Genomic DNA, 27,356 nt, shown 5'->3' with positions numbered 1-27,356 from the left:
GGGGCAATGGGGGCTGCGGTCAGTCTGTAGCACCTTGTCTCCGCCGCTCCTTCTCAGTCGCTCTCTGCCCCTGCTCCACTGGGGTCTCCTCCACGGGCTGCAGCGTGGAACCCTGCTCCATCGTGGTACACCATGGGCTGCAGGGGGACAGCCTGCTTCTCCGTGGTCCTCACCACAGGCTGCAGGCTCCGGCGCCTGGAGCACCTCTCCCCCTCCCTCTTCACTGACCTTGGCGTCTGCAAGGCTGTTTCTCATTCCTCCCTCTCTCCCAGCTGCTCTTCCGCAGCAATTTTTTTTTGTTGTTGTTTCTTTTCACCTTTTTTAAATCTGGCCTCACAGAGGCGCAAACAACAGCGCTTCTTGGCCTGGCTGTGGCCAGCAGCAGGCCCTTCTCTAACATGGCGCAGTTTCTGGATTCTTCTCACAGAACCCACCCTGATGGCCCCCCCGCTACCAAAACCTTGCCACGTAAACCCAGTACATGAGGCAAGAGAACTCGGAAATGGTTTGAAAGAGATTTATAACAGCATGACACAACATGGCACCTCCTAGTACAAAAAAGACAGCTCTACATGAAATGATCGGTTGGCAGATTGAAAAGAAACAGAAGAATGTGCTTCTTCACACGTCAGGCACGGAGCTGTCGGTCTGGCTGCAGACATGGTAGATGCCAAAAAGCGCCTCATTGTAGAAAACACCAAAAGCTGCATGATGAAGAGATCCTGAAAAGCTGAACTATGAAGAACTCCTCATGGACGACAATGAAGAATACACCAGAAGCTGCATGTAGAAGCACTCCTCGGGACCTGGAATGAGAAAAAAAAAAAAAACACCAAATGTTAGAAGATGAAGCGCTTCTCAGGGACTGGAAGGTGAAAACAACACCAACATTGGCATGATGAAGCTCTCCTCAGGGAAAACACGGTGAAGAACCCCAAAGGCTGGATGGTGCAGAACTCCTCAGGGCCGCAGTGAAGAAAACACCACAAGCTGCACCACAAAGCTCTCCTCAGGGGCCAAGGAGAAGAGAACCAGAAAAGCTGCGCGATGAAGAACTCCTCAGGACCGTAGTGAAGAACACACCAAAAGCCGCACGCAGAAGCACACTTCAGGGGCCGCAGGGAGAAGAAACCTTCCAAAAAGCTCCACGAAGCATTTCTCCTCAAGCGCCACAGTGAAGAAAACACAACGAGCTGAATATAGTGAAGCCCTCCTCAGGGGAAACATGGTGTGGGGAAAACCCCCAAAAGCTGCACGATGAAGAGCTCCTCAGCGACGCAGTGAAGAAAACACCAAAGGCTGCTCAAGAAGGCACTCCTCAGAAGCTGCAGTGGAGAAACACCAAAAGCTGGACGATGAAGCTCTCCTAAAGTGGAAACGTGGATCCCAAGAAGCTGAACGATGAAGAACTCCTCATGGGCCGCAATGAAGAATACGCCAGAAGCCACACGCAGAAGTACTCCTCGGGGCCTAGAATGAGAAAAAAAAAAAACAACACCAAATGTTAGAAGATGAAACACTTCTCAGGGGCTGGAAGGTGAAAACCACACCAAAAGCGGCATGATGAAGCTCTCATCAAGGAAAACATGGTGAGGAGAACGCCAAAGGCTGGATGGTGCAGAACTCCTCAGGGCCGAGTAGAAGAAAACACCACAAGCTGCATGATGAACTCCTCCGGGCCGTAGTGAAGAAAACACCAAAATCTGCACAATGATGCATTCCTCCGGAGTCCCAAAGTGAAGAGAAGCCCAAAAGCTGCGCGATGAAGAATTCCTCAGGGACCACAAGGTGAAGAAAACACAAAAAGCTCCACAAAGAATTACTCCTCAAGCGCCACGGTGAAGAAAATGCAAAAAAGCTGAATGATGAAGCACTCCTCAGGGGAAACGTGGTGTGAAGAACTCCAAAAGCTGCACAATGAAGGCATCCTCAGTGGAAACGCAGTGAAGGAAACACAACAAGCTGGACGCAGAAGCACTCCTCAAGTCGCAGTGAAGAAAACACCAAAAGCTGCTCAAGAAAGCACTCCTCAGAGGCTGCAGTGGAGAACCACCAAAAGCTGAACGATGCAGAACTGCTCAGAGCTGCCGTGATAAGAACACCAAAAGCTGCACGACGACACCCTCCTGCGGGGTCACACAGTGAAGACAACACCGAGAGCTGCACACAGGAGCACTCCTCAGGGGCCACAAGCAACCCAAAGGCTGCGCCTCGCCTGTGCGCCACCATCGCCGGAGTGCCGCAGCCCCAGCACACCCAGCACCTTGTCACCCACCCTGCCCTGTGACACCTCTGCTCCATCATAGCCAGGCGCCGCCCCATTGGCTGCCTGCCTTAGCGCCTCTGGGCGCAGCCAATAGCGAGGCCGCTGGCGCTTGTTGCTAGGCAGCATGGAGCTGTGGCAGCCGATGGGCACCAGGAGGCCGCAAGGCAGGGCTGGCCTCCCAGGGCTGAGGCCTGGCGCAGTGCCTGGCAGGAGCCATGAGGCTTTCCTGACACCACTTCGAGCTCTGCCTCGCCTTGCCTCCGGCCCTCCAAGAGGCTCGTTTTGGCGCTAGGAGCAAGCAAACTGCTCCAGCAAGGTGCAGGCACTCAAACTGCTCCAGCATTGTGCAGGGCACACTGACATTGCCCATCAGTCAATCCCTCCTCTGTCCCCGGTGACACAGAGTACACTGCCCGCTTAGCCGTGCTGCCCACAGACATGAAATTGGGTCCTCGGTGTCCTGAAAGGGTACAAACCAAAGCCAGTTTTGTTGACACAGCCCACAGGACTAAACTCGGTTAAACCATGCACCGTGAGAATGCCAGTCTCTTTCTTCCTCACCCAAACTGCTCATTGCCAGGTAGCTTTTGCATCAGCTTCTTGCAGAACTGGATCTTCAGTGTTCGTACAGCTCTGCAAAGCTTCCGCTCTGCAAACGTTTGAGTCTGTGGACTGCGGAAGGACCAAGGCCCCACTATGCAACTCGCCGTTCGATGTCGTCTTCAAAACCAGGGGTTCTTATTGATGCAAGCCAGGTCTAGAAAGACTGCATCTTCCTCTTTTCAATTGTTAGGGGTAATCCAAGTGTTAGAAGACTGTGGAAACATTGTATTAATGGAGCTGTTACTCCAATAGGTTAAACAGAAGATAGAGAAACGTAGGCGTTGCGGGGCTCGTTTCACAGAGTTGTAGGGGTTGGAAGGGACCTCCAGAGATCATCGGGTCCAACTCCCCTGCCAAAGCAGGTTTCCTAGAGCAGGTTGCACAAGTAGGCGTCCAGACGGGGCTTGAATATCTGCAGAGAGTCCTCAGCCTCCCTGGGCAGCCTGTTCCAGTGCTCCGTCACCCTCACTGTGAAGAAGTTCTTTCGCGTAGTGGTGCGGAACTTCCTGTGCTCCATTTTGCAGCCATTGCCCCTTGTCCTGTCCCCACAGACCACTGAAAAGCGGTTGGCCATATCCCTGTGTCTCCCACACCTCAGGTATTTATAGACACTGATAAGATCCCTTCTCAGTCTTCTTTTCTCCAGGCTGAACAGAGCCAGGTCTCTCAGCCTTTCCTCCTAGGGGAGATGCTCCCATATCCTGTCTGTGAGCCTCCGCTGGACTCTTTCCAGGACATCCCTGTCTTTTTTGTACAGGGGAGCCCAGAACTGGACACAGTACTCCAGGTGAGGCCTGACCAGGGCAGAGTAGAGGGGCAGCATCACCTCCCCTGACCTGCTGTCCACGCTCCTTTTAATGCACCCCAGGATCCCGCTGGCCTTCCTGGCCACCAGGGCACACTGCTGGCTCATGGCCAACCTGTCGTCCCCCAGGTCCTTCTCGGCAGAGCTCCTCTCCAGCAGGTCGTCCCCCAGCCTGTACTGATACATGCGGTTGTTCCTTCTGTTATAAATGGAGTCTCACCTCAAACTGAATTTAGTAATATTTATAAAAGGAATATTTATAAAAGGTATAAAAGGCAAGTAAACAGCACTGGGTGTGCGGGGAGTCTACGCTCCACCAACACGCACACGCGAACATCAAGCATTCTAAATATACAGAACATTGCTTTTACAAACTAAACCCGAGTCTGCCTGTACATACGTACAATCAGGAAAGGTAAAAAACAATCCTTTAAGTTCCACGACTTACTAAACTTGAGTACGCCTATACATAGGTACAATCAGAAAAGGTAACAAACAATCCTTTAAGTTCCATGACTTAACAGTCTCCGTTTTCCATTCCTTTTCTTCATTACAAACAACAGTCTCCGTTTTCCATTCCTTTTCTTCATTACAAACACCGGAGAATTCCAGGGCTAGTCGTGGGAGCAATATGTCTCGCTTTAAGTTGTTAAGCAACTCGGTCTTCGGGCCTTATGTATCCCGTTCTTCCCAGATCGAAGAAAAGCATATTCATCTCCTTTTCAAGACCAATAGGGCCTGGGTCAAAAGGCACATCCAGGTCACCAGGGGGCGGAACAGCAAAGGCCTTCGATGGCTGTAGCAGCAGAGGGGCCGATGGCGTAGCAGTCGGATCAGTAAAGGAGCCCGCAGCTCCCTCACTGTCTGGCAAACCACACGTGTTGGACTGTGGTCCCACATGGCTCTTTGAGGCCTCAGAGACTGCTCGCCAGGTGCCGAGCAATCTCACTGCAACCTTGTCGTTTTTAGTTGCAGAGTCCCACACCTTGACCTCAATTTGGTCCCATATTTCAGGATCGTAAACTGTCCAACTGTTAATAAGGAGAATAAGCCGTAAGGTTACCAGGACAGTCTTTGTTTCTAAGGACGTATGATTCCCCATAATGCGCAACTGCTTACCAGCGATGGCCAGCTGTGTGTGAGGCTCCGCTTGTCTCAGCTTGAGCTTCTCTCCAGCTCCGGTGCACCTGTTTCCAGCGACTTTCAGTATGAGCTTCTCTGAGCCGTTTGCTGAGTTTGGCCGAACCGATCTTCATGAGGCGATCAATGTGCCTCTTCCCGTCCTGGTCTCCGTTCTGCTAGCCTGTTCCTCTTCACTCCTTCTTTCTGCTTCTTTATTGATGACATAACTTCATCACATCGTGTTGCTTTCCTTTTTTTTATCTTGAGGGCAGGCTCCCCTCTTATACCCTTCACCCCACAGCAGTCCTTTTCAAAAACAACTTTTCATTGGTAACAACAACAGCAAACACCCAGAAACTTCCATGCCTTCACGGCTGTAGAAGAAGAGACGAGCTGGAGAACAAGAAACCAGAGACTGCATGGAGTCTCCTGAATCACCCTTCTTTGTTCCCTCTAAACTCTTTTATGCTCCTGATGGCCTCCTCCTTAAGAGTCTAATGTTATCTCAACCACGGGGCTTTCCAACCCCAATGGCCACATTCCCGAATCTCCCCCTTCTTTATTAATATCAACCATTTTCTTGACAGGAATTACCACTCCATATATAACACTTGGTTTATTCAGCCCAGAGCAGAGCAGGCTGAGGGGAGGCCTCATGGCGGCCTGCAGCTCCATCACAGGGAGCGGAGGGGCAGGCACTGAGCTCTGCTCTCTGGGGACAGCGACAGGACCCGAGGGGATGACATGGAGCTGGGACAGGGGAGGGTCAGGCTGGGGGTTAGGGACAGGTTCTGCACCCAGAGGGTGGTTGGGCCCTGGGACAGACTCCCAGGGCAGTGTGCATGGCTCTGAGCTGCTAGAGTTCAAGGAGCATTTGGACAACACTGCCAGACATAAGGTTTGGGTTTTGGGTGGTCCTGTATGGAGCCAGGAGTTAGACTGTTAGAGCGGTCTTTATGGGTCCTGCCAACCTGAGATGTTCTGTGGTTCCCTGAACACTCAGGTACATTTCCATCTTCTTAGATATATTTTATAGTTTTTGCTGAGAATGTATTACTCTTGTAGGAGTACTTTGCCTATGTTTTTCTTAGATATTGAGGGGGAGGGATTCAGGAGTGATTGTAGGATGACTCCTACAGAAAAGGACTTTCATTCTGTATATGTATGAATAATGAAACTTCACTTTAAATTTTTGCTCAAAGGTTTAATGATCAGTACACAGTAATTATGCTATTAGAAATTTACAGAATGCAAGTTAGCATTTTAGTATTGACTAGGGAATGCAAATAAGAAAAAGCTTTATTCACTAGCAAAGTACCTTAATCAGTGTACTTTCCTGCTCTTTCTAGTCTTCTGCTTGTTTAAGGGGAAACAAACCACTGATTTTATGTATCTGATGGATTTCTCTGTAAGTCTATTTGATTCTTTTATTTAGTTTGGAAATTTGATTGTATAAGATCTAAGATTTCACACCTTAACGTTTCAATGGGGTTATCTATTGTACCAAAAGGGTTTAATGTTTTGATTTGAAATACCACATGTAAAATAGCTGGAAATCATATTTATATATGCTGGGAAATTGTGTCAGGGTTTTAAGCAGAGTTGCAGAATGAGATTTTGCTTCATTTAAGAGTTGAAAATAATGTGTTTTCAAAGAAAGACAAATATATTACTATTTGCGTTCTCTTTGCAAAGTAGTATCAACTATGGGATAGCTCTCATATATGAACTAAAGCTTGTATAAAATGCTTTGCCTGATAAGGGCCAAAAAATGTCGCTTTCAGGTAAGAAACTATGCCCTTGCAGGAAAAAATTTACAACATCGTAGCTGTTGAAGAATGTAAGTATGTTTCCTCAGCAATTGGTGTTTGCAATGTAACTGCTTTTTGGGTAATGTATTCATTTAAGTCTTCCTGTCCTTAAATACAGCTGGTACTGCCATGCTGGCATGCAAAAAATACTTTTATTATATTTTTAGCTGTAATTTATTGCCAGTGGAGTAACACTGAATACAATTCACATCTTCAGATTTAGAAATAAACACTGTGCAGAAATTGCTGTACAATTGTCTTTGAAATTCTTGGAATACAAAAAGATTTATTTATTATCCTAACAGTTTTTGATGTACTTTTTGTCTGTATAATTTTTCTTGTTCAGTCAGTACTTTATACATGATGTCTGTCTTTTGAGTTTTATCATTTGAAGTACTAATCTAAAAGCTTTCCACTCTGTTTTTAAACCAAAAACCTCAAATGCTTTCTCCTCTGCTCAACTGATCATGTCAATTACTGTAAAGGTGTGTTTGTCAGTCTGTCTGTTGCATTCATCTACAGGAATCTAAGCTATGGTGCTTAAAAATGCACACCATTGTGGTAAAGCTTGAGCTTGTCATCACTCCTCTCTTGTATCTATTCTTACCTTTCTTTGCTGGCCTGATGCCGCTCCCTTTTGCTGCACTGGCAAGAGGCCTTTGTTCTAGCAGAACTGCCCACTTCAGGCTGTCAGCTAAAGACACCTGGAACAAAGCAAGCATGGAAAGATAGTGTGTCTTGATGAGTGTATCATTACCTCAGGGATTACCCTTTGCTCTGGTTATACCTGTACCATCATTAGCAAATAAGGAGATGAAGGGTTTATGCCCAGTGAGGGCAAACTGCTGTGTATGTAGGAAAATCCTACACAAAGGGGAAATACATCTGAAATTGTGAATTATTCAGAGAGATGAAAATAATCTGTGTTTACAAACAGATTCTAATTTACATACCCCTGCTGTCACCAAAAAACAAAAACAAACAAAAAACACCTCTTTTTAATTCTGAGACCATGAAAAGCATTTATTTTTATTTTTATTTTCAGACAATAACCACAGCGATTTGGTGGCACCACAGCTGGATTCATTTTGGTTTATCCCTTCAATCTTCACTCTTTTGATAACAAAGTTTTTACTCAGTACCCTATTAAGATTATGTCATCCGAGCTCAGATATTAGTAGCTGCTCCTTTCAGAAAGGTACTTTATATGTTGCTTTTTGGATATGCTTTTAATTCCTATGTAAGATTCCTGCCACCACCCCCCCCCCCCCCCAAAAAAAAAAAAAAGTTAGCTCAAAAAAACAAATAAAAATTTAGTTAATAAAAAGAATTTAGTTAATAAAAAGATACAAAGGTGTTTTTGGAGAATGAATATTTGTAAGATAGATCAAAAAATGTGAAGATGGTATTTTTCTAAATGTATAGATCAGTTCCTAGACTTGGGAGATGCAAAATATAGGTCTTGGGCAATGACAGGAGAAAGTTACTACTCCCTCTTTAATACTGCATAGGGCCTGTAAAGCTAACAACATTTTTCCTCCACAGCATTATGGAGGAAGTGAAATGTCACCACATTAAATGTTATGGAGAAGAGACTTAACTTGAAACTCTATACTGCTGATAGGAATCCCAGGAGCAGGAGATTGCATCCTGCCTCAGCTCAGTGTTTCATATATAGAATTTATAGTTCCCTATGTTTTTTAGTAAATTAAATCAGGGAGCTGTTTGCTTTATTTACTCAATGGTAAACTGGCTTACTCCCTTCTCAGGTTTTTATTGCTGTCATTTATTGTGGATGGCTCTCCTGTGCTAAATGAAGTGAAAGCGTAATAAGTCTTCACAAAATCTATTCTCCTGCATCTACCAAGCAAGCCTGTCTACAGCTGCTTTTGTCATTGCTGGTTTTTTGTTTTGTTTTGTTTTTCTTTTTTCATTAAATAATTATTTATGTTCAAGCAGGCTTTTTTTTTCTACTTCTTTTGATATAGTGTAATTTACTCCTTCTGCATAGAGAGGCTATTAAACAGGGAATTCAGATTAAATGATGTGTGCATGAACAGAATACAGTGCATTGACTGCAGGTGATAGCAAGCAGAGATGTACTCTTAAGATATTTATGTGGTAGAGCAAGATCCAAAATGTCATGTCCTTATGGAAGAACGCATTGGAACAGGGAAGAGGGGGAGAGATCCTGAGTTACAGCCTGTAATGAGCAGTTACTTGTAAGTTTAGTCCTGTTGACTAGAGAACATTTTTCCTCTGTATAATTGTCCTGATCGTCTTCGTTGCAGTATTTGCTCAAGTTGACTCTTGTTGAATCAGCCTTGCTTCGTTGAAAACTGTCATATCTTATTAAGTGTCACTTGAATAACAGGATGGTGGCATATACAACACAACATGTTTTGCTGGCAGCAGATATTAGAAGACAAATCTTTCTGACTTAGTCTGAATAGCACTTGTCCCATGTTCCTGACAGGTCACCTGACTGGTGTTTGCAATACTGCTTAAAGCAAGCTAGAGAATTCTTTGTGCATGAGAGAGACAGATATACCTTCTATTCACACTGTTCTGAAAAGGAGACAAGATTTGGTAGGGCATAGTTTGGCCTACCACACTGCAAGGTTTCAAATCTGGAAAGCAAAGCAGAAGTGTTTTGTACCATGTATATATGCCGGTTGTCCATTAGCAAATAGCTAATCCAGTAGCAAAGCATTCAAACTCATAGCCTAATAAACATATTCATGTCTAAGTATAAACAGAAACAAGGAGCATTAACTAAATATCTGTGTGGAAACAAATACTTGCATTGCTCTGTAATTCAGAGATGGAGCTATTTATGCTAGGAAAAGTAACTTTATCGCAATTCTGACACTTTCTAAGGTCCATAACCTTACAATTCTTTGGCCTTTCCTTTCTGTATTAAGTAGAGATAAACTTATAGGAGAGATAGTGAAGGAATGTTTAAAATCACTAAAGAGAAGCTGACAAAGGAAAATCAGTTATACATATTCATCTCTTTGGTTGCCGAATTAACTTCTGAAAACACTGAGATAAGTACTCCACGTCTGATGATAGTATATAGGATAAAAGCAAGCCCATGTGTATACATTGGACAAAAATATTTTCAAGAAACAAGTATATTACAGTGACAATACATATAGGGAAGCAATGATATAGCTGGAGTAGAACTACATTTCAGCCTGTTTATTTCAAATTTAACATTAAGCATTTTTTAACAATCCTGTAACTTTAACATCATAGGCTGTACTGTTTAAATGCTACCCAGCAATCCCTTCAAAATACATTCTTGTAAAAAGTATTCTAAGAATATATTTGATAGAATAAAGGCAGATCCGGTATGTTCTTTTTCCCAACACATGTTTGAAAAAATCTCTTTTTAGTCTTTCTGTAGAGATCCAGGACAGGCAATTGCAAAATTGATACAGACAATATCTTGTTCCATATACCTGATTGTTCACTGGTACCGAACCAAGCACTTTGAAATACATTGTTATACTACTGCTTTTATTGTTTCTCAGCCTGATAGCTTGCCTGTTTTACACATGCTTTTTCAGTGTCATTCTGAATGACCTCTGACTCCCAAAAGGAGGATCTGTAATACCCCTCCTTCTAGTAAATGAATGTTCTTCTTCCTCAGAGAGCAGTAACAAAAAGACAATATATGCTTTCATCTGGATTTTTGATAACTCAATTCTGTAGTGCCTGGCTTCATTTTCTTTCATTATGGCATTCATCAGAGCTGTGTGAAACTGCTCAGAATGTTTCCTTGAAGTTTTTCCCCCCACTAAACTGTTTGCTATTTCATGCAATTTTGCCTCCCCTCAGATCCACTTTTCCATAAGATGTGACAAAATTGCCTTCTTATTTTTACATTGAAAATACAAAAATGTCAAAATGAAATTCTTTATCTTGATTTGGAATGAACAGATGGTGGTCTAATTGTACTGGAAAGGGATCATTCTGCTCATAATGGACCAATTTAAATATTAAAAATAATATTTGTTAATATGCTATGCTATCCGTTTTTCTTCTCAGACTTCCTTTAAAATAGCCATTTTTTCCTCTGTAAAATAGCCCCTTTTTTGCCTCTTTCAGGAAATGTCTTCATATTTTAAGGTATGTGGAATCATTAGTTTCCAAATATCTAGTACCATATTTTATATAAGATACTGAATTGTATTACAGTGTTTCAAGTCCAAGAAGGTATGTGGTTCATTTCCTACTTAAATGCCTTTCAGAGAAATCATGCTATTAAATAATGAGCATGCACCCATCGCACATTGCTGAGGAGCTCTGCAATATTTATTTTTTGTCTTCTTTGCTTGACTTTGTTTGACTCTCTGGTTTGTGTTAATTGCTTTCTTTCTGTCCCAAAACTGAAACAAGTCTTCTCAACATACCTGAAAATTTGGTTCTCTTCTGCCTATTCTTAATGTCTTAATACTAGTTGATATTCCTGTTCTAGGGAATTCCTTAATATTCCTCTTCTGAGGTATATATTTCCTCTGTGATGTAAAATGTTAGCCAGACAGTAGGATGAATCCCAGGCCTAGAGTGATCATTTCAAGTATTTTATTTCTCACATACTGAAACTAAATTTGAACAGGAAGAGATGGGAGATGGAATTAGGTACAAGGGAATTGATTTGTCAATTAAGCTAAGTAACTTGATTATAATGCTGAACATACTCAGAGTTCAAACATTAAATAAAAAGTTGTCAACTTTCAGTGTTGAAGAAGTGCAGAGGAATCTAGAAGCTCAGGGCAGTCTTTAATCTGGCAGTCTAAATCAGAACTGCACATTACCAGTATTTCTTAGCAGGAGTCTGTCCTGTGGTGATCATTTTTGACATCGTGGTTTTGATGTTTTCTACTATGTATTGTTTTTTCAGGAATTTTCTTCTCTGTTAACTGTTTAATTAACATATCAACTCACCAAATATCAGAATATGTTTGTTTCCTTCAAACTCTGTGTATGTAAATATATATTCTCTCTGCAGTATTAAATAACATCTGAGATCAAAGGTTTTGATTGAAATGTTGTAAATTCATGTGGTTTCGAAAACCACCACAGATGAGTAGGATGTGTTTTGAGTTTATTTATAGTAGTAGTCAAAGCAGTAGAAGCTTCTGAAGAGACAATGTTTACTGCAGATATTTGGTTAATTAACCAAATATTCTAAGCCTGGTTTCTTACTGAGATGGTTACAATTTTTTTTTTTTTTTTTAAATCGACAGATCCTTTCATCAGAAGCTGAAAGATGATAAGGCTCATGGTGCCTTTTGTGTATACAAGGTTTCTGAAATTGTCTGCTTTTTAAGGGGAACCATTTAATAGGAATTTCATGAACCCACATTCTAAAACATATATATATATATGTTTTAGAACATATATATACCTTTAACCATATTAGAGTTTTCCAGCATCACCATATAGCTCCTGATTCACTTCACTTTCCAGTTCTGCAGAGGGATCATGAGCTGCTGGTAAGTCAGAGGAAGCAGCTTTAACAGCCAGCCTGCTTGTTACAGTTTGAGTAACAGTTGAAGAGATGTTCAATCCCTACTGCATGCTAACCAAAGTTATGTTCTTTCAAGAAAGGGTTTTGGAAGTGAACAGAGAGTTGTCTTGCAGTAGGTTGAGTAGATTTTTCTGGTGTAGTCACTGAATATCTGGTGCTGGAGGAGATTTAGAGAGCATGGTAGGGCATGCAGTAAAAATGGAGACTTTGAAATACTACTTTGATGAGAACAAGTATTAGACACAAAGTAACGAGGATAAGAAAAGATGAAGATTTATTTCACAATGCAGAAAACCAGTGGAAAGTTGCTAAATGAAGTGCAAGGCTGAAAGACAAGATCTACCCTGTGGTGACACTGAAAGAGAGGAGAGTTTTCTGTGCATGCCCTTTTCACATTCTTTTTTCTTTTAAAATATAAGCCTGAATACTGCAATCTGTAATGTTTGAGACCAACTCTTGCTTTATTACTGCTATTCTGACTCTGTGTCAAAGGTTTCATAGAATTGCAGACTGGCTAAGGTTGGAAATCTAGAAATCATCTAGTCCAAACCCTTGCTCAGAGAAGTGTCAGTTAGGTCAGGTTGCTTTGGGCCTTGTCCAGTTTGGTTTTGAGTATCTCCAAGAATGGAGACTCCACAACACTTCTGGTTAAGCTGTTCAAGGGCTTACCACCCTCACAGTGAAATGCATTTTTTTATTTTTCCCCTTCTCTCCTGGTGTTTAACTGCAATTCCCTGTATTTCAGTCTGTCTGCTCCTATTTTCTCTCATGCTTCCACTGGGTACCACTGATACAGGCTACGTCTTCTCCTCCCCCTGTGCTGAACATTCTCTTCTCCCGGGTGAACAATCCCATTTCTCTCAAATTCCTTTGTATGTCAGGTGCTCCAATCCCATAATCATCTTCTTAGCTCATTGCTGGTCTTGCTTCATGTTTCTCTTGAACTATGGAGCCAAGAACAGAAACAGAGCTCCAGATTTGCTTCACTGGGGCTGAGTAGAGGGTAAGCATTACCTCCCTTAGTCTGTTGATAGTGCTTTGGCAGCCCAAGATGCCATCAGCCTTCTTTGTTGCAAAGGCACGTTTCTGGCATACACTCAGCTTAGTGTTCACCAAGACCCAGAGGTCCTCTGCAAAACATCTTTCCAGACAGGCCAGCCCTCTGTCTGCTCTAGTGCCTTGGGTTATTCCTCCCCAAGGGCAAAACTTGGCTGAACCTCAGGAGATTTTTTGGCACATTTCTTCAGCCTGTCAAGGGACCTCTGAATGGCTGCACAACCCTCATATATCAGCCACTAATCAGTGTTGTATTATCTCCAAATTTGCGGAAGGTGCACTCTGTCCCATCATTCAGGTCATTAACGAAGATGTTGAACATCACTAGACCCAGTGTCTACCTCCAGGGTGCCCCAGTAGTGGCTAGCCTCCAGCTGGACTTCAAGCCATGTATCACAAGCCTTCAAGCTCAGCAGTTCAGCCAAATTTCAATACACCTCACTACTTATCTAGCCTATACGTTCTCAGTTTGTCAATGAGGATGTTATGGGAGACAGTGTTAAAAACCTTCCTGAAGTCAAAGATTAATAATGTCTACTGCTCTCCTCTTGTCTACACTTAGGAAATAGGCTGGGTGATAATGGTTGCCTTGCAGAGAAATCTCAAGTGCCTTCTGCGGCCTAGGAAAATAGCTATCTCATATCTTGAGTATCTGATTGGAACTATTCATCAGCTGTAGTTTTCTTCCATGATCATCTTTCAACTGGCTAAATATTAGCAACGTTTGTTTTTGTTTTTTTTGTCTGTTTATTGAAGTTGGTTCATCATCCCCACACAAAGCTGCAGTGACTGACACTTTGAGGAGCCAGCCTTCAGTGTTTTAACAGTGTGATCAGAGTATGCACTGCAGTATCATACTGCAGTACCCAGAATTGCAGTGTAATCTGTGTGCAAATTTAAGGTATTTTCAATAAACAGTTAAAAGAGGGTTAGGAGAACTCCTTGCAGTTCATAACATTTTAACAGGAATTCTGTGTACTCAATGAAGATGAAAAGCCAGATGAAACTTAAATAGCTGATTTCTATACTGTAAAAGCACACTTATTTGCCATAATTGTGTCTGCACTTCTCTTGGCTCTTGATTTTTTTCCACATCTGTATTTTTTTTTGTTGCACATGTTGGACAGTGAGATGTTAGCACTGGTTTTGTTTTCTTTTAACCCTGAACGCTTCCATGCTACATGATCAGTGAACAAGGTTTCTGCTCTGTAGTTACAGTTTATCCTAGTCTTAAATTTTATATCTTGCTGGGGTTATCATTACTGTGTTTTCAGCTGTACAAATTGCAAATTAGTCAATTGGAAAAGGATGCCTAAAACTAAGACTGCGTTTTAAATACTGAACATACACACCAGCAGCAGCTTTCCTGCTGACACTGCTGTGCCACTGGCAGTGTCAGAAGCAGCAGTCGTGAAATCAGCAGGCACAGTGACAGCAGCAGGTGTGTGATTAACACAGTGCTGCATCTTTAAACAAGAGCAAGTGGTAAATTTACAGACTTAAAAAGTCATATTTGTTCACAGGCTGGCTCCAAAGTAGCCTTAACACTGAATTGTCTTTCTTTCACAAAAATGCTAGTTAAATTTGGAAGTTCAATGTTAGCAATGTATGTGGAAGAAACACAATGTATAGGCAGAAAAAAATTGCAGAAGGCACTGGAATTCAGTTTGTGTCATAGAGCTGAAGAGCTGTCTTAAACTGTGTGGGATACATGACAAGCCCTTTTAATAAACAGCCAATTCAGTTGTATGACTAATGAGTGTCTCCATAACTTTCTGGGTAGTTGCTACAAAAGAATTTCATTTTCAACTAGACCAAAATTTCTCTCTGCCTGTCAGTCTCCTAACAATGGCTTTTAAAAATATTGTCCTGTTGTAAACAGTTAGTAGGGGCTCAAAGTCTGTATCACAGGGAATTTCTTAAGTTTATGAAACCTGAATGTGTGTTGTAGTGTAGGTTCTGGAGAGGTCGTTACTGTCACAAGCTTGAAGAACCTCAAACGTTCACTGCGTGAGGACTTGCCGGCCAAATCCTTGCATGTTTGTAATGAGCACTGGTGCAGTGTCTTCTGCAGACCTCAGTGAATGCTGATAGAGGCTGGGGTGGAATGTTTAAAAGACCTTCAACATTAAGAAAGAGCACATTGAATCACCAGGGCCACCAAGTAGCTTGGGAAAGATACAGATAGGCCACAGTTGGGAAGGATGTGGATTTTATTTTACTTTGTTTTGGATGAGGTGAGGAAATGTAAGGTGCCCTTACATTGTAAGGAGTAGGGCTGATACGGGGAGCTGACAGGGAGAATGTCTTGGCTTTGTGATCTCTGAGGGAAGAGGTGAAAGACAGGAGGGTAAAGGGTCTGTGGGATTATGACAGCATGTGAGATGGAAGGAAAAACAATGTGAGGATTTGTGAGGATGTCGAAGGTAGTGGAATTGGGCCAGTTGGCACAGAATTAAGACAGTGTGAAAAATTAGAATGCTAGAATAGAATTTTTAAAATAGAGCAGTACATGCTTATTTTGCTTATTGAAATGAGAAGATTTACTGTTGATTCTCTCTATCATGTTAGACAACAAATATGTTAATGTTAAATTGTAAGAATTTAGGATTAGAAAGATAATAAAAAAACTAATAATTCTTTCATTAGAAAAGCATGGTAGGTAGAAGAATTTTATAAAGAATATATTTTTTCTTCAAATTATAACAAATATGATGTCTCTGCTTCAAAATACTGTTGAAATGGTTTTTCTGTGGTTGTTGCTTTTTTCACATATAAAATATCTGATGGTTTAACATTTAAAATTGAAACTATGTTAACCTTTCAGACTACTTATGCTTGCCTTTAAGACCCTTGTTACTTATTTAATCTCAAAATTACCTGTGATTGACACCAATTTAACATCCCTCATTCTGTGGTTTAAAATTACAGATGCTTGAAATAGGGCTATTTACACAGAGGAAGTGAATTGCCCATAATTTTGTAATGTCCTGCTTGGATATTATGAGTTTTATCACAGATTGTGTCCCATATCTGGGCCTTGGCAGGTAGGAGTGTGAGGTTGGAATAACTCTGGTTGCTAGGAGCTGCTGTTATAAAAATGGATTAAAGGAACTTTTATGCCATCATCACAGCCCAATTAGGTTTCTTAATATTTCCAATAAATCATCCTTGGTTTCCTTTTAAATCAAACTAGTGTATGGTCCTTAGGTAAGTGCTACTTTTGATTGCAGAATTGCTATGATTAAATGCTGCTTTTACCTATGAGAGACAGGTACACACGCACACATATATATTTTTTGCATTTACTTGCTATAGTTTTCCTGTGAGTCCACTAGTCCTTTATATACTATGCATTTCCATAACCTTTAAAAATAATTAAAAATAAAAAGGAAAATAACGGAGACTGGTTTGGGTTCATTTGAAGTTTACAGAGCTGGAGGGAATACTGGAGCACTGCACTGCTGACACAGGTAATGCTAAATTACACAGGACTTCACAAACCATGTAGCTGAGGATGAGCATGGACTTTATAACACTCACCTCTACCAGTGTGCACAGATTGCCCTGAATTTGTGGATGTTTTAAGTCCATGGAAGGTTAGAAATCTATAAAACAACAACAAGCAACTCAGAATGCAAAACATTTGTCTGGGCTGTTACTTTTTTTTTTTTTTTTTCCCCATTTTTACTGAATTTGTATTTCTTAGTGTGTTTTTAATGTCCTGCACGTGAGTGACAGAACAGATTCTGGCCTAGCAGAACTTCTGTATTTTGAGGAGAAAGTGCATTAATGAGTATTCATTCTTAAGTGCTTTTTGGAAGCATTTTATTAGCATTCTGTTTTGCTCTCAAAACCAAACCAAGACTCCTAAGATCTGTGACTGTTGTGTATGTGCTCTTAAAATGCCTGTGCTGCCTTCTTGTGTACTTGACAACATTTTGCATAATACTTGAGTGCTTGGCTTTCTGCTTAGTTCATCTGCAAACAACCTTGTTAAAAGCTTTTAGAGGGTTCAGTTGAACGTACTTCTGCTTTGTTTCCACAATGATTATTTATTTAGTGCCACTGGAACTGATTTATAGGTATTTTCCTTCATAGATAGAGCTTTGGTTATTCCATGTCACACTCAGAGCTTTATGAGCAATTTCAGGAAAAAAAATAAATATGTTAATAAAAATGAGCAAGGTTTATGACAATAGCAGTATTTCCTGAGTTAGATTTCACCTACTTTTGTGTAGGTGAACTATCCTACTATGATTATGATTAGTACTTTTTGTGGATTATATTTCAATATAGCCTTTTCCCACTTGACTCTACAGACTCTTGCTCTCCCCCTCACCTGTCTTCATTCCCTAAAGAATGTCTGTCTGATATTCCCACTTTGCTTTTTGACCACGATTGTCGAAGTGGGAAAAAATCTCATCACCCTTATAATGTGAGAGAGGGACAAGTTACATATCCTCACTTATAAAATGATGCAACCCTTCAGCTGAAGTTTTTGTCTTATGGGAAACAGTACTTAAGCATAATTTCTGCTCTAAAAGGGGCCATGTTTCATTTGCATCACCAGCAAATGTCCTCAGTTCATACAAAAAAAAAAAAAAAGAGCAAACTACGCCCTCCGAATAATATGTGTGTGTGTCTATCTATCTATCTATCTATCTATCTATAGATATATGCCAACCAAACAAAACTTTTCTTTCTAAGCCTGGGAACTGAAAGTCAAGCTAAGTTAGTTCCTGAAACTTACCACTAATGATTTTCTGCCTTTACTTAGATGTAATCTGTCTTTAGTGAAAAACCTGAGCTACAGTTCTTCGTGAAACTGAAGTTTAGTTGAGCATAAGAATTAAAGTCAAATCCTATCTAGTATTTGCTTTTGCATGGGTGGGTTGGTTATGGATGTGAAAACAGCATTAGAAAGACTCTTCTAAGCCCCAGAGGGTTACGTCAAAATGTGAAGACTTAGGGTTGTTTTTTGAGTTATTTTTAACCTGGTTCAGTTCACAATCTGTTTCACAACACATTCCCTTTAGTATTTTTCTGTGAAGAACTGCGGGAGAGGCATATTGTAGCACGGGGTGAGAATGGGTAGTGAGAAGAGGGGCCATGGCTGTGTGTTGGAGTTATTTGGAAAGCTCTGTAAGTGGGTGTCATCTAAGAAGGGCCGTTCTACATCACTAGGTCATTTAGGAGATAAATTCTTGGTGTTAAAAATTTATTTGTGGCAAATAAGATGGTAAAATGAGAGAGCTTCCTTCACTGACTTGATTGTGCTGTCAAATGTGGTCCCACATGCTGGAGCTGGAAATACGATCACATTAAAGAAATACCAAAAATACCAATATGTTTGCATATTGTTTTAAATGCAGGAGGAAGAAAGAAAATCTAAACAAGAGGGGGGGGGGGAAAAAAGTAATCCGTCCTGAATACAGGGGACACATCTTATGGATAAATCATTTTAATGATTTTTTTTTTCTGGTTTTTATTCACATAGTAAATTACTGGTTTGTTGGATCATTTTACAGGGTTTTTGTATTGGTTCAAAAGATTTCTCTCCTCAGTTAAGTAAAAGAAAGTCTGTTTTGGTTCTCTGTTGTAATAAAGTCATAGAAAACCTTAGTGTCAAGTGAAGATTGCTATTAATGCCAGTTTTTGCTTAGAGATTTTAGTGTCTCCATAAAATGAAAGAAGAGAATGCTTATTCCTTACTTTGGAAATGGTCTTAGCTGTCTTTTTTGGTCAATCGGGGAACGTGAACCAAAATACAAACTCCATCTCAGAATAAACTTTATGGTTTTCTAGTTTCTAAGCAAAAGCAAAAGATCATTATGCTTGCAATTTTCAGTCTGCATAGTGCTGTACGTTATTGAGTAATGAACAAATACTTCAGGAGATTATTGTGAAATCCATAAATCACAAGTTTCAAAGAATTATTTAAAGTTTTATTTCTGCTTTTTAAAAGAATTCGCAGACTTACAATGCCATGCCAAAATGACCAATTTACTGGCATTAAATAATTTTTCCCATGTACTTTTCATCTTCAGTTGCAGCTGGCAACCCAAAAGCCAATAAAAGTATTCCTGGTTTATTTCTGTGGATTTTCCTTTAAATACCTGAAGAGGCATGAATATTTTTACATCACTTGTTTTTCAGGAGCTAATGAATTTCAGATGAAATATTTTTCCCCGCTTTCTGGGGTTGTGTCTTGACATTTATTTTACAACAATTATACATTTTTTTTAAATTTCTGGGCATTAGATACTCTGTTTTCATCTACTGATTTTAAGAGATCCTAGTGGTATTAAGATAAAAATTTCCCACCCAGTTTTATTCAAGACATATGACCTCTTAATGCTATATTTAATTATGGAACAGATATATCAGAATATATGGTTTAAAAAGAAATTATATCCAAATATGATTCACGGTGTAGATCTGCTGGAAATATGACAGGTTTTCCACTACTACCAGACAGATGCTTTGTATGCATTCAATTAGGTAGGGGACTCATTCTCCCATTAAGGTTAATATACACATTGATACTTTTATAGTATAAAAATATAGGGTTGAATTGTAAGCTCAGCTCCCATTGCCATCAATGACTAACTCGTTTTTTATGGCAGTTTTTTTTTTTAAATGCACCTGTGTTTTTCCAGTATTTCCACACTTGAGGAGTTTTGGTGAAATATTTGTGGTTTTATCCATGTCTTAGTCAAGCCAAACATTTAACTGTGATCCTCTATCTGCTCATCTTCCAAATAAATATTTTAAAAATATTTAACATTTTTAATATTTTAAATATTTTAAAAATAAATATTCCTTTCATATTTTTTTTCAATATATTAAACTTGATGGGTGAGCAATTGGCTAACGGGCAGGGCCCAAAGGGTTATGGTAAATGGGGCTGCGTCAGACTGGTGGGTGGTCACCAGTGGGGTCCCTCAAGGCTCCATTTTAGGGCCGGTACTTTTCAATATTTTTATAAACGATCTGGATGTAGGAATAGAAGGTATTTTGAGCAAGTTTGCTGATGACACCAAACTTGGAGGAGTTGTGGACTCGAATGAGGGTGTAAAGGCCTTGCAGAGGGATCTGGATAGGTTGGAGAGCTGGGCAATCACCAACTGCATGAAGTTCAATAAGAGCAAGTGCCGGGTCCTGCACCTGGGACGGGGAAACCCTGGCTGCACGTACAGACTGGGCGATGAGACGCTGGAGAGCAGCCTAGAAGAGAGGGATCTGGGGGTCGTGGTAGACAGCAAGTTGAATATGAGCCAGCAGTGTGCCCTGGCAGCCAGGAGGGCCAACCGTGTCCTGGGGTGCATCAAGCACGGCATCGCTAGTAGGTCAAGGGAGGTGATTGTCCCGCTCTACTCTGCGCTGGTGCAGCCTCACATCGAGTACTGTGTGCAGTTCTGGGCACCACAGTATAAAAAGGACATGAAACTGTTGTAGAGTGTCCAGAGGAGGGCTACGAAGATGGTGAAAGGCCTGGAGGGGAAGACGTACGAAGAACGGCTGAGGTCACTGGGCCAGTTCAGCCTGGAGAAGAGGAGGCTGAGGGGAGACCTCATCACAGTCTACAACTTCCTCGTAAGGGGTTGTCGAGAGGCAGGAGACCTTTTCTCCATTAACACCAGTGACAGGACCCGCGGGAACAGGGTTAAGCTGAGGCAGGGGAAATTTAGGCTTGACATCAGGAGGGGGTTCTTCACAGAGAGGGTGGTTGCACACTGGAACAGGCTCCCCAGGGAAGTCGTCACTGCACCGAGCCTGTCTGAATTTAAGAAGAGATTGGACTGTGCACTTAGTCACATGGTCTGAATTTTGGGTAGACCTGTGTGGTGTCAAGAGTTGGACTTGATCCTTAAGGGTCCCTTCCAACTCAGGATATTCTATGATTCTATGATTCTATGAATCAAGCTGACAAAACATCAAGAAATTTACATTCTGCCAGCTGCAAAATGTAGGGAATAATTCCCAGGTACAGTCCACCAAGAAAGAATTGCAGTGAAACTGTGTAGTAGAGTTCTTAACAAAATCAGTAGCTGGCAAATCCTATTTGCAACATAATTTGGTTTCATATATCTGTATACAACTGCTGCTTAGCCTTTCCCTGGCAAATGGAAAACCACATATCAGAATCAGTCTCCATATACTAAAAAACAATTTGTCATGTAAATGAACAAATTAATGGCAACTAAAGCAGAGCCTGTCAATTACTAGGAACATTAATTATTCCATTAATCATTACTTAGTTTAAATCTAGTTTTAAAGGCATATTGGACATTGCAATTCATTAATTTCATTTGAGGTTTCGGCCATGTGTGCTAATTGAATCATATATATTTTGGCATAGCAGAATTTCCATTATATTTCCATTCCATCTACTCTCATCTGTTTTTCCAGAAAATCCTCAGACCTTGCCATTAAGGATACTCCTCTGAAGCTGAATATTGCGGCATATTAAAATATGTATTATTGTGCAGACTGAACTGCGAAGAGTTGGAAAAAATCTAATTTTTTCCAAACTGTAACTTTAAAACTGAGGACAGTTTTCCCCTAATGCACTGCATATTTCATCTCTCCTTTTTTTTTTTTTTTTTCCCCCTCCATTTTCGAGGAGGTAATTAAGTAATAAATTAAAATCAAACCATGGTCATTTCAAAATGCACTTTTTTTTTTACTTTCTCTCTTGCCTTTTCTCTGCATACTTTTATTTCTCACAACTTCTTTGGAAGTTTTTCTTCCTTATTTTTTTTTTTCTTTTGAACAGAACCCATAAGTGTGTAACACATAGTATATATAAAAATGTGCAACTAGCATATTATAGAATTTTTGTGTTAAGTACTAATCTTGTAAACTACCTTTTTTCCCTAACTTAATGAACTGGACAATTGAGAACAGAGTTTTACAATGCATTTTAAATTTCAGTAAGTAAAAATTACTCCTCATCTGAAAAAAATACTTCTTTTTGAACTCTTCTACTTTGACAGAGAACTCTATCAATCTTTACTTCCCATTTTACGTAAATGTCTTAAACAACTAGAAATGTTTAAAAATTAAACCACTATGCAATTGTATGTCCCAGAAAATGCAGCCATCATTGGGAGAACAATAGATGTGCTAAGTTCAACTGAGTATATTTACTAGCATGGACTCAAATATTTCCTTATATTGACCAAATTGCATTCAAGCGTACTTTATCAAATCGAGGAGGTGCCATGCTCTAAAGTGCAAACTGGTAAGTGTCTCTAAGACATGAACTTCTTCTAGTTTAGAATTGCTTTAGGCTGGGAGTGAAAAATATTCAGTTCTCCTGAAGCCTAACTCTGAAGGCTGCACCTAACCTTCATTGCCATGTGCTTTTTTGAAGATGCAGTCTGTACCCTTGTCCTGGCAAGCCCATTTGCTTCAGACTTTGAGCCATGCTCTGAAGCTCACAATTCTTACAATTAGGCTACAGTTTCTTCATTTCTTTTAATCTTCAGTGATCTTTGATTTTTTTCCTGTCCTCACCAGTATGTTAGCATGGGAAGACCACATGTCAGTGTCTTTTATATGTCGTTCTTATCTATTCAGCCGTTCCTGTGATACTATGGCTGTTACCATGGTATTGATTTCATCTGTGCAGTCAGCACCCAGCATAGACAGAAATTTCGTAGTTTGTACAACCATAACCACACAAGATTTCTCTGAGGTATAGAAACAATCAACATCGTTTCCATTTTTTCAAGGATCCCTATCTGTGAAACTGTTTGTGGTATGCTTGTTCCAGTTTTAATTGCTCCTAATCTGTATATGCAAACCGACCCCATGCTGTGAAATGGTTTCTGATATAACTTAACACCCACTTTACGATTTTTATATTTTAGTTTTTCCTCTAGGTTCTTTGTTTGCTGTGTGATTTTGCTACTCATTCTGAATTGGGTTTGGGATTATTATTTTTTGTTTCATTTCATTTTTTTCAAACTTCCTTTCTGGGCTTCTTTTCTTTTTTAACTGTCTACTGTACAAAGTCTCAGAACTACGTGATCCATATTAATGGCTGAAGACTTCTTGGGTCAAGCATCTCTTTGTTATAATTGTACTGTTTCCTTCTTTCCAGTCAGCATCCCATAAGTATTCTAAGGAAGCTTTAGGTGTTTAGGAAGGACTTTATCTTCCTAGGCAGCTTTCTTTGACTTCACAGATTTCCATAGCACAGCAGGCGAGACCAAGATCTTGGGAGAAGCACAAGAAAAGATAAGCATCTGTTCTGAAATAGCAAATAACCAGCAGTTTAAAAAGGCAGTTGTTATGGAAGTGATTCAGATGAAATTCACTGTTTGACCAGTGGCTGCATTTAATTTTAAGTCATTGTTGCTATATTTCACTTCATTATCTGCAAAATATTGTTTACATTCTTTTATGGGGAATTGGTACGGAGAAATGGATCCAAATCTGAAAACTGTTCACTGGCAAAGTTAATGGGGAATGAGGATATAAATATTATAAACAGAAATCTATTCTGAAGAATGAGTCCAGAGTAGCTGGAGTGACAAGATGTGTTAATTGTAGTTTGGTTATGTTTATAGCAATGTATTGAAACATTTTTTGGGAGAATATACATGTAATTGTATTCTACCTTAAGAAAAGCTCTCAATATATTTTGTTCTTCCTTAGGTAATATTGAAGAACACATTAAGTCCACACTAGTTTGCTAAAAGGTGGTTAAAAAAAAAAAAGAAAAAGAAAAGAAATCCTAAGAGGAATAATCTTTCCTAGGGACATAGATTTTTCCCTTGAAAGGTCTTCTTCATATCTATATAGACAAGTCTAAGCTTTCTATGTGTAATAAACATAATACTAATTTTTCAGTGATGTTCCAAATCTAGGACCTATTTTTAGGCTAAAAAGCTAGGCTGATAGAAGCTCCTATGAAGCAATTTTCTTAGTCCATAGAATGCATCATAGTAATAACTGTCTGAAAATCTAAGAGGGAATATTTCTGTATTCAACAGCTCTCTAGCCTCATAGTGCCCAGAGAGTGGAAGGTAGCTCAAAGCAGATGTATCAAGATCAAGTTCTTCCATCATATGAAGTTTAGCAGTGGGCAGTTGTATGTGAACAATTTTCATTCTTTTTCAAAACAAATTCAAAGCAAGTGTTTAAGAAAAAAAAAAAAAAAAAAGTGGAGAAAAAGAAACAGAAATGCGCTCTAAAAGAAAGCATGCCATTTTATTATGATTGGCAACTTCATATCCTGATAATATTTTTTGGCTATGAATGTTGTGCATGCTTTAATTTCCTTTTTCCTACTACATTCATATTTCCTTCCCCCCCCCCCCCCCCCCCCCCCCTTTTTTAGGAGTTAAAAAACAGCTAGCTTTTTCATTTTCAACCATAAAGCACTTGACTTCATATTCTAAGCAGGAGAGACTTGTTGAAGAAGAAAATGAGTAGTCTGAGTCTTTCAGCTGTGACTGATTTATATCCCATGTGTTTTTCACCCACTTTTGCTTCTTTATTAACACCCTTAACTTTTGTTAGCTAGAGCAGATTGAAACCTAATGGTGAGGTCCAGCTACTAAGTTAATGCTGTCAGAGAATAATACCATTTTGGAGTAAGCAAGTGAATACCACTGTAATTTGATTCAGTAATTTTGGTAGGGGAGACTTTGTTTCTATTCAATTCAGCTAGAACACTGGATGGAATATGAAATACTGTACGAAGTCATGCTCTCCGAAAGAGGCAACTAAATCCCCAGTTGAACTACATCACCCCATTATTTGTTTTTACTCTTTTCAAATTAGGTATCATAAAAACCGTTGTGGGAAGAAAGCAAGGTTGCAAATTGAAGAAGAACTTGACAATTTTATGCAAACTGCATGAAATAATTAGATGTAATGCACTGCGTATGATCAGCCACTCCAGTTCTTTTACTTGTTGTCAGTCTTTTGATCATTTGCCTAACATCAGACAAAGGAATGGAAGATGCAGAAAACTGAGTAGCTGGAGCAGAGAGAAATGAACTGGCAAATCAAAAAACATATCAAAAGAACTACAAAAAATAATAAAATTGAGGTGAGATTCAGTAATCTATCATACAAAAAATCTGAGACTGAATAGGTGTAGTGGGAATGTTTAGTTTCTCACTACCCTGTGTTTTTAACATATTTTTCTAATCCCATTTTATTTTAAGAGCACTTTCTTTTTTTTTTCTTTTTTAGATGGGTGGTGGTGGTGATTGTCCTTTTGTGAAACCTTTTATGAAGTAATGGGAATACCTTATTAACATTTCACTTGCTAATGGGGAATGAAGTTGACAGGCCACTGAGATTGTCCTATTACCCAAATGAGAGAATAATATGCCTGTATGATTGGTATCTTTCTTCTCCACTGGAAGAAAGAATGGTCTTTCACGTGCTCCCAGACTACCCATTTGACAACATATGCTTTTATGAGAGTCCTAAAAAAAGGTAACGATGTGTACAGACTTGGTGATTAGTTCAGGCTTCCTGCTTTTACATGTTAGAGAATGCTCTTTCTGCAGACATTTTACAATAAAATGCTGTAACATAGCATGTTCTGTAATAACCGTGGGAGTGGGGACAGGGAGTGCAGGTCTGCTGTTAACAGAGTTTATGTGCCAGTGTGACTTTGATCCAATTGTGATGATGTTTTTGGAAAAGAGATCACAGTAGAGGTCACAATGGAAACTCAGGGACCAAACAATAAAGTTGTGAACAAAACAAAAGAGTGTCTAGAAAATCTCTTTTACAGAGATTTCAAATAATGGGAACTTGTCTGAATTGACATGGGCAACAAAATCTGTTTCATTTTTAATCATCCTGTTGACATCGCAAGTTTAAACATTAAAGGGAATTACTGTTTAAGAAATACTGTGGCTGTAACACATAGATTTTTATGACCAGCCTAGGTGCCTCTTTAAAAGTATTTTAAAAGAAAGCCATTGCATGAATAATCGCATTGTAAAACTGGAGATGTGGCTCTGGTGTTTATTGCAGCTCAGCAATTTCCGTTTTAAATATGCTTAATTTAGCATGTAAAAAGTAAAGTTTTGTGTTCTGAAGTTTAAAATGTGGATTACTAATCTGTGAGCAGAGTTGCTCTCCTTAAATATTTTTTCAGGCTAGTTGCTGATGTCTGTAATTTTTGCACAATACTTTGCCTTCAATATTTTTGAATGGTGTTCTGAGCATCTCATAGCAAGAGGTTCTTTGTGATGCCCATGAGGTAGGAGAGTGCATATCCACAGAGTTTGAGGGAGTGCAGATTCCCTAGCCTGAATAGGCCCCGCAGCATACCTGGATCTCATTTCTCTTGCAATGCCTCAGGTAATCCTTTCATAGGATTGGTCATACATGGCCGTATTGTATTCAAAATGAATAAATCTCCCCACACCTTTGGGGTTTTATAACGCTATTAAAATGTGTGTAAGTATAGATATAAAATTATGGAACTTTTAGTTCCAAAAACATCTCTCTGAATTGAAAAAATCATGACATGTACAGAATTATTTTCTTGTTATATATATATATATTTTTTATTAAGAATGGTATGATGCTCAGGGGTAAGTTGCGTGTGTATTTGTTCCCTAATTTCTTCACTAAAGATGCTTCCCAAGTCTCTTTACCAGCACTACATTCTGGTATTTACCCTATGTGAGGTAGGACCAATACGATAAACTATTGGTTTCTTTATTTCCAGAAGGGTTTTGCAAACTGAATCAATCACTGTTTGCTGCCAGCCCCTCACAGTCGTTTGCCTGAGTTGAACCTGACTGTGCCTAACTGTTGAACCTGTCTTGGGGAATAATAATCCTTCTGATCACTATTCATAGTAGGTCTGTCTTTTGACACTATGCTGCATTTTCTGGTGCTTCTTGTCCTTTCCTCTGTTCTTAGGGCAGGGATTTTTTAACAATTCACTGTCATCTTGGTTTTAGATCTCAGCCTGGGAGTTACAATTTCACTAACCCTGGCTGGAAGCAGGAATCTCACTGATAACCTATTCAGTGTTCATTCAAAGACCCCTCAGGTATTTCTTTGGAAGGTTTTCTTTCATCATTATTTTGTTTCTTGTTCTGTCTTGTGCAGAACTATTCTTTCTGATGCAATTCCACGTAGACAGAATGCTTT

General features: G+C 40.0%; 1 protein-coding gene across 5 annotated transcripts in view; it reads left to right on the top strand.

The window, feature by feature from the left end:
• Positions 1 to 27,356, top strand: part of CLSTN2 (calsyntenin 2) — a 364,533-nt gene that overhangs the window by 232,677 nt on the left and 104,500 nt on the right. The window contains exon 2 of one of the 5 annotated variants that reach the window (XM_084528725.1): positions 25,008 to 25,278. The exons of the other annotated variants lie outside the window; for them this stretch is intronic. The gene's annotated coding sequence lies outside the window, so the exon portion shown is untranslated. The remainder of the gene's footprint in view (positions 1 to 25,007; positions 25,279 to 27,356) is intronic. 5 annotated transcript variants of the gene reach the window in all.

Source organism: Aythya ferina (genome assembly GCF_964211825.1).
Source record: "Aythya ferina genome assembly, chromosome: 9".
In the NCBI taxonomy this organism is placed as follows: Eukaryota; Metazoa; Chordata; class Aves; order Anseriformes; family Anatidae; genus Aythya; species Aythya ferina.
This window is presented reverse-complemented; position numbering and strand designations above follow the sequence as displayed.